Source organism: Chionomys nivalis, chromosome 3, assembly GCF_950005125.1.
Source record: "Chionomys nivalis chromosome 3, mChiNiv1.1, whole genome shotgun sequence".
Classification (NCBI taxonomy): domain Eukaryota; kingdom Metazoa; phylum Chordata; class Mammalia; order Rodentia; family Cricetidae; genus Chionomys; species Chionomys nivalis.
Window position 1 is genome coordinate 45,230,901 of NC_080088.1, and position 8,378 is coordinate 45,239,278.

An 8,378-nucleotide genomic window follows, 5' to 3' on the forward strand; every position below is an offset into this window, starting at 1 on the left:
TTACCTCCTCAGTCCTGGACCCCTTCCTACTTCTTTTTGATTAGTTGTAAAAACCTGAGGGCAAACATGATTATTACTACTTTGTAGGTTGGACTTATTAGTTAGTATTTTTAGAAACTTATAGCACTTATGCCTCTGACATTATAAAGTAGATTTTGAAAGCACAGTATTCTTTCATTCCTTAAAAAATAGAATATATCAATGACTAATATTAAGAAAATGTGTTATGTAATACAGGAGCAAAACCAAAAAATGTGGGGGAATATATAAAAGTCTATTGATGGTTTGTTTTGATTTGATTTGATTTTTAGATGGATGTTTACTGTCTGACTTCTATGTAGATCATGCTGGCCCTGATAGAAATATGCCTGCCTCTCCCTCTAGAGTGCTGGGCTTAAGGTTTATACCACCAAACACTGATGTGGTTTTTTTTTTTTTTTTTTTTTTTTTTTTTTTTTGGTTTTCTGAGACAGGGTTTCTCTGTAGCTTTGGAGCCTGTCCTGGAACTAGCTCTTGTAGACCAGGCTGGTCTCGAACTCACAAATAACCATTTACTATTTTCATCCTATATCACTGTCTATATCATATTGTATCTGAAGATACAGCCCTTTGTTCCCAGTTTCTTTCTTACTTTCCCGACCTAACTAGGTACAGATTTCAGATATCAGATACTGTGTGGGACACAGCAAGCTTCTTGCTTGAGTCCCCTAAACTTCCAGATCTTTCACTTCTGCTTCTTGTCCTCCCCATCCCTCAAGTGCAGACAGTGTTGAAAGTTCTGAGGTCAATCTATCCTTCCATGCTGACTCCCTTGCTAACTCCACCCATGTAGACAATACGATAAGTGCATGGTGGCTTGGGAGGACAGGCTATCTACCTTTCTTTCTGGCCTTACTCCACTTCCATCAGTACTGTTTGCAAAAGCTAAGCAATAGGAACAATCACAATGTCCTTGGATGGATGAATGGATAATGAAAATGTGGTAATTACACACCATGGAACCTTGGCAGTCGTAGCATAAATGAAATTCTGTTATTTGTTACATAGATGGAAATGGAGGTCATAATAGAATAAGTAATACGCAGGTATAAACTACATGATATCACTTATCTGTGGAACCTAGAAAGGTGGATATCATGGAAGTTGAGAGGAGAATGGTGGTTCCTAGCAGCTGGCAAGAGTAAAAAGAAGTAAAGAAAGACTGAACAATAGGGAGTAGTTCATAGCGAGATAGGAGAAAGAAGGTCTGGTGTTCCATTATATCCAATGGTCTGGAAACCACTGGGAATGACTGCACTGCACCTTTCAAAAAAAATGGGTTTTCAATGTGTTTACCACTAAGACGATAAATGTGCTAAGGTTGGAGAGAGGGCTCAGTGGTTAAGAGCCCTTGTTGCTTTTGCAGAGGCCCTACATTTATATTCCTAGCACTCAGATGGTGGTTCACAAGCATTCATAACTCCAGTTCCAAATCCAGAACTTTCTGATCTCCACAGACATTAAGCATGCACATGGTGCACACACACTCGCACACACACACACATTGCTCTTCTCCATGCCAACCCCCCCCCACTGATCCTATTCCATGCCTCAAAAAGTCTCCCTAACAAGTATATTTTTAAACTTTTAAACTTTTTTATTTATGGCCTTTCTCTCCCTCCCTCCCTCCCTCCCTCCCTCCCTCCCTCCCTCCCTCTCTCTCTCTCTCTCTCTCTCTCTCTCTCTCTTCCTGTCTCTTCAACTTGCTGGTTTCATTTCCTTCTGATATATACCCAATAGCGAGACTGCTGATTCATATGGTGGCTCTATTTTTAACTTTTGAGAAACCACCACAGTGCTTTCCATAAATGTCTGTACTAATTTACCCTCCTATCAATAATGTTTGAGCATTCCTTTTTCTCCAGTTTCAATTTTGAGTCATTATTTTTTTCTTTTAGTCCTGGGGAATTGAACCTGAATCTTGAGCATCCTTGGCAAACACTCTACCACTGAATTACATCCACAGTTTGTCTTTTGAGCTTGTCTTTGTGTTTTGATTAGCATTTCCCTGATGATGAGTAATGACAATATTTTCATATAACCATTTGTCTTCCTTTAAGGACCAACTGTGTTACTGCTCTGGCTGGTGCTGTAATCCTGGGAGGGTAGGGCCTAAAAATGAGGTGGACTAAAGTTTCAGGCACTAGCCAACCTTCTTCAGAACATCAGACAATTTATAAGACTCACATAAGTAAAGTAAATAATCATAAGGACAAGTCCCATGTGGCAAAAAAAAAAGGTTTCCCAAAAAAGCATATAAAGAAATAACAATAGCGAGCTGTCAATGTACTCAGCTGTAGTGAATAATCTGGAGTAAAGTCACTCCTATCCACTCCTCCTGGGAGGGACACAAACACACCTTCCAAGAACAACTCACGTGATGAAGGAACAGAAATCAGGAGACTCTCGTTTACTTGGAGTTTCCACACAAGGTCTGAAAAGTCTCTTCACATAGCTTTGTTCATGGACTCTATCCTGACTCATCTGTTTGGGTCTATGGATTTCTTCCTTTTTTCTTTCTTTCTTTCTTTCTTTCTTTCTTTCTTTCTTTCTTTCTTTCTTTCTTCCTTCCTTCCTTCCTTCCTTCCTTCCTTCCTTCCTTTCTTTCTTTCTTTTAAAATCAGGTTATTTGGTTTAATGCTATTAAGTTTAGGGGTCCCAACATAGTCTAGATTATACCTCTAGCCAGTATATTCAGTACAGTTTGGTCTTAGAGACCTGACTAGGTGACAAGGAAAAGAAATAAGGACAGACACACAGACACATACACAGGAAAGTTTGGACCAAGTGGTCCTTACTCCTGCTGAAGAGGACTACCTACAGCAACAATTCTGAAATTTGTATGTGTATTATGTGCAGCCCAAGGAGCAGGGGCTAGCTACCCTCAGTAGGAGGTCTCTGTAGGAGAACAGTCTCAGACTGCAGTCATTCCTGAGAAGGAAGACAGGCTGCCATAGCTGGTTTTCATACACACTGGTCAAACTTTTGTAAACACATTTGAATCAAGGGAAAGCTTTACTATTGCCTCTGAGCATCACCTGGAAGAAGCCTTTGATGGTATACATGGGTCTGGGTCTGAAGTATTGGTGTCCCGGACATGACTATTCCCATGGCAGCAATTCACACTCATTCAAGACTTCAGTCACACCTCACACATTCTCTCAGGGTTTCTATGGCTGCCAAATTCTGTCGAATTAAGTTTGAAAACATTTTCTGTCATTTTCTAGGTTTTTACTCCATCCTCACGATTGTTTCCTCTGCTGTGAAGAAACATTTTAATTTGGTGTAATCTTGTAGAAGGGGTGGGTGCTCACGGATAAGCACTGGAGAAACCAGGAATGTCAATCACTCTGGTTGTCTCCCCAAAAGAGGAAATGGACACCCATTTTCCAACCAGAAGGCTGAGAGTGGATGTTATTAATGACCTTAAGACCTTTGCTACCTATAGAGCTAGACCTCATCCAAATCCCCAAGAATATTTATCTCAAACTCTCCCTACCTAGATTTTTATCTTTCGGTTTGTTTCTCAGTGTTTGACTCCATCCTTAAGTGAGCTGCACAGGTACTTTATAGCCTGCTGACCTTCACACTAGTTATTATTATTAGTGAGAGATAAGAATTATGTTTGTTCTTCTGCATGTGGTATCCAGTTTTCCCAATACCATTTGTTGAAAGGAATATCTTTTCTCCAATTTGTATTTTGAATACCTCTATTGAAAACTACTTAGTTGTAAGCATGCAAATTACTTTTAGGCCCTCTATTCTGGTTTTCTTGTCTGTATTTATGTCAATACCATGTTGTTTTGGTTACTAGACCTTTCTATCTGTTGCTTTCATTGGTTAATTAATAAAGAAACTGCTTGGCCTCTGATAGGACAAAAAATTAGGTAGGCGGAGTAGACAGAACAGAATGCTGGGAGAAAGAAGCCGAGACAAGAAGTTGCCATGATTCTCCAACTCCAGACAGACGCAGGTTAAGATCTTCCCTGGTAAGCCAACTCATGGTGCTACATAGAATATTAAAAATGGGTTAGATCAATATGTAAGAGCTAGCCAATAAGAGGCTGGAACTAATGGGCCTGGCAGTGTTTAAAAGAATACAGTTTCCATGTAATTATTTCGGGTGTACAGCTAGCCAGGTGGCGGGACGCAGCCCGCCGCTCCACACAACAGTTACTATTCTTCCAGACGACCTGAGTTTACTTCCCAGCGTTCATATCGGCTCCAGCTCCAGAGGATCCAATGTCCTCTTCTGCTACCTGTAAGCAACCGCATAGCCATGGCAGACACTCTTACACATGCATATACACAAATAATAAGTAAAAATAAATTTTATGAAAATATTTCTCACTACATGAAAGTTTAGTAATTTAAAAAGTTTAACAAAAAATGTGTCCTACAACCTAGTACTGTGCTCAGTGTTTAATAAGCTAAAGAAAACATGCCCACATGACTTGTGCTAATGCATGCCAGCCCTATTTGTGATAGCCACTATCTGAAACAATATGCTTGGATATCAATCAATGGATAAAACTATGTGTGAAGTGAGCTAATAAAAAGTGTACCTGGTGTGATCGAGACAGTGGGTCAAAATAATAAGCTTCTGACTCTCTTTCTTCTCAGGAATACACCAAATAAGCATCTTCACAGTTGATTTCCCTCAGAGTGTCACGATTAGTTCACGCTTTTACCAATGGTGCTATAGAATAGGGGAAGGAATACTCAATAACCAAGTCAGTTTCTGACTAGAAGATGAACGTTGGCTCACCACATGTAAAGCTTCAGTTGTAAAGTCTCCAGTGACTTGGGTTACAGTACACCTATTCTATGAGCAGAGGGGACTGGCCATATACAGGTCTCTCTAGACCATGATAGAAAGTGGCTTTGTGTATATGTGAGAGCACTTCCAGGAATTTATATATTGAAAGTAGTACAGAAAAGAGATTTTTTTTTAAGTAGCTCTGTTCCACTCTAGAAGGGTTTCCTGATATGTTCCTCCAGTGGCTACTTGGTAGCTTGACTTTAATTAACTTGCACTAGGGAGTTAAAGGCATGAGCAAATACTAACATGCAGACAGCTGAAGAGGCATTTATTCCAATACCACAAATTCCAAGTTACATACCCTTTAACAGAGGAATGCAGATTAAGTTTGCAGCTCTGGAAGCAGACGGAATGCCATTTTTGTACCTGTATATACTGGAGAACAAAGATGTAGGTTTAGACAAGGCTGCACATCCTTCCAGGAGTTTGGCTTCTCAGAGCAATTTAAAAAAAACAGGAACAGGAATATACATCTCCATTACTCTCTCCAGAAGGGGTTTATGGAACACACAGTAGTCTGACCAGCTGGACACTAATGGACATGAATCAGGGAACAAATTAGGGCTAATAAGCAATAGCTTTCTGGCAGTCTGAGTTCACAGAACTCAATAGCTGATGGTTGTTTTTTTTTTTTCTCAGATGCACCCAAGAGATAAGGGCCTATCTGTTTTTGTTGGAAAGAGGTGACTATCACAAAGTTTTACTACTACATATATTCTACTCAAGGGACTAATTCCTTAACTTTTTTTTTCCTTAGAGTGGAGGGGACTTTGGATTCCAAATTGACCTAAACTTGCAAGGAAGAAAAAAATAAACAAACAAACAAAAAACCAGGTCTCCTTTTCTAGTATATTTGTCCCTGGGACCTGAAATTATAGCAGGAACTTAAGTGTGTACATTTGCCTCGGATGGAGAAGAGTGAAAGATAAATGCCTATATTCAGACCCACTGTGAGCATAGAACTACAGCACAATCCAACATACTAATATACCACTAACCATGTTTAAGCTATGCCTAGCCCATCTATCTGGATCATACCGTAGCAGTCTCGGGCTCCAGACAGAATGTGATATAACTTGAACCCAAAATAGTCTCCCAAGCAGACATCGATCTGAAAAACAAAAAGATTTCAGAGGCATCCCCAAACCTATGAGTGGGCGAAGTTCTTCTGCCCGCAGAGGCTGGTCTGACAAGATAAAGGGAGGTCATTGCCTTTCCAAATATGCAGAAAACAATAAACAGACTCAAAGAAATAAAGAGGCCGTGGAACTTATTCCAAATAAAATGAGATGACTCTCCTGAAACAACAGAGATAGACTTATATAATTTATTTAATGGAAAATTAAAAACAATGACCAGAAATATGCTCATCAAGATGGCAAAGTAAGAACGAGTTGAGCATCCCAAGACAGATAGGCAATGTTAAAGAGTATCCCACAGAAGCTACAAAGCAGAAGGGCATGACAACTGAATTGCAGGTTTAAAAGATGTGATCAACAGCATATTAGACTATCCAGTTGAAAGGATAAGGGAACTCAGACTGACCCCTGGAAAACCTTCCAATCTGAGGAGCAAGAAAACAACAACAGCAGAAAAAAATAAATAATAAATAATAAAACCCCTAAAAAACAAAAAAAAAAACAAAAAAGGAAAGCAGTGATAGTAGTTTAAGAGATTCACGGGATGCCAGTTGCCAGCTAGAAGAACAGTTGTTTTTGGGTTTTTTTTTTTTTTTTTTTTTTTTTTTTTTTTTTTTAAACAGACTTAATTCACTCTTATTTTCCTTGTATAAAAGCCCTTATGTGGTGGCCACAGCTGGAGCCTGGGTCCTCTGAACAGAGACTCTGGGGTGGGTTTTCAGAAGATGGTCAGTGAATTCCTGATAAGGAGACTTGGTGAACACAGTCTCTTTCCAGAGGTCGGGGGTCAGGTAGCTGTAGGTCTTAGAGATGGCATCAAAGGTGGCCTTGGCAAAGTTGCCCAGGGTGGCAGTGCAGCCCCTGACTGATGTGTAGCAGTCATCAATGCCAGCCATCATCCATAGCTTCTTGGGCACAGGAGCGGAGACTATGCCAGTGCCTCTGGGGGCAGGGATGAGACGCACCAGCACAGAACCACAGCGGCCTGTCACTTTGCAAGGAACAGTGTGGGGCTTGCCGATCTTGTTCCCCCAATAACCTCTCCGCACAGGGACAATGGAAAGCTTGGCCAAGATGATGGCCCCTCGGATGGCAGTGGCTACCTCCTTGGAGTACTTGACACCGAGACCTACGTGACCATTGTAGTCCCCAATAGCGACAGAAGCCTTGAACCTGGTCCGCTGGCCTGCCCTAGTCTGCTTCTGCATGGGCATGATCTTCAGAACCTCATCCTTTAGGGAAGCTCCCAGGAAAAAGTCAATAATCTCAGACTCCTTAATGGGCAGGGAGAACAGGTAGATCTCCTCTAGGGACTTAATTTTCGTATCCTTAACCAGGCGGCCCAGCTTGGTGACGGGAATCCACTCCTTGTCTTTAGCTTTACCTCCGCCAGCCCCGCGGCCTTGTCCTCCGCCCGAATCCTCCGCGGAAGCCGCCGCAGCCTCCTAATCCTGGGCCCCCGGGTCCTCCGGGCCCTCCCGCTGCACAGGCGTCATCCGCCATTTGGTGTTTCCAGAAGAAGAAGAAGCTAGAAGAACAGTTTATGCATTGTTGGTGTGCCACAAGAAGAGAATGAGAATGGAAACTATATTTTAAAAAAATAATGACACAAATATTCCAAGTCTGAAAAAGAAAATGGGAAGTCCATAGGGTATCAAATGTGACAGATTCAAACAGGACCACATCAAAATACCTTAGAGTCAAAGTGTCGAAAGTTAAAGGCAAAGAGACAACGTAGAAAGAAGCAAGAAAAAGCAAACTGTTAAAGATAGAGGATTCTCCCTTAAACTATTAGTGGTTTTCTCAGCAGAAACCTTGAAAGTCAGTAGAGAGTATGATGAGATACTCAAAGTTCTAACAGTGAGAAAGACTACTAAGCAAGGCTACTGTACCCAGTGATTTTGAAGTTCAGAATGGAGATGTGATTGTGATAAGGCTTTTCAGGAGGGAGAGAAGGGGAGAGAAGGAGAGAGAGAGAGAGAGAGAGAGAGAGAGAGAGAGAGAGAGAGAGAGAGAGAGAGAAAGTGAGCTGCACTGATCTTCAACTTCAAAACTTTAAAAACATACAGTCATACAGATGACAGATGACTCAGTGGTTTAGAGTATTTGTTGCTCTTGCATAGAACCCTGGTTTGGCTGCCAGCACAAGGTGGCTCATAACCATCTGTAGTAGTTTAAATGAGAATGACCACAGGAGGCTCATACTTAGTCCCCAGTTGGTGAACTGCTTAGGAAGGATTAGAAAGTATGGCTTTGTTGGCGGAGGAATGTCAATATGGTTGGGTTTTGAGATTTTGAGAGAGGACCAGAATCTCTCTCTCTCCCCTTCTTTTCCTCCCCTCCTTTCTTCCCCTGCGCCCCCCACCCCCCCGAGGATC

At 41.4% G+C, this 8,378-nt stretch overlaps 1 pseudogene; it reads right to left on the reverse strand.

Annotated features, from left to right (window-relative positions):
• Positions 1-6,659: 6,659 nt before the first annotated feature.
• Positions 6,660-7,503, reverse strand: LOC130871489 (40S ribosomal protein S2-like; annotated as a pseudogene).
• Positions 7,504-8,378: the final 875 nt, after the last annotated feature.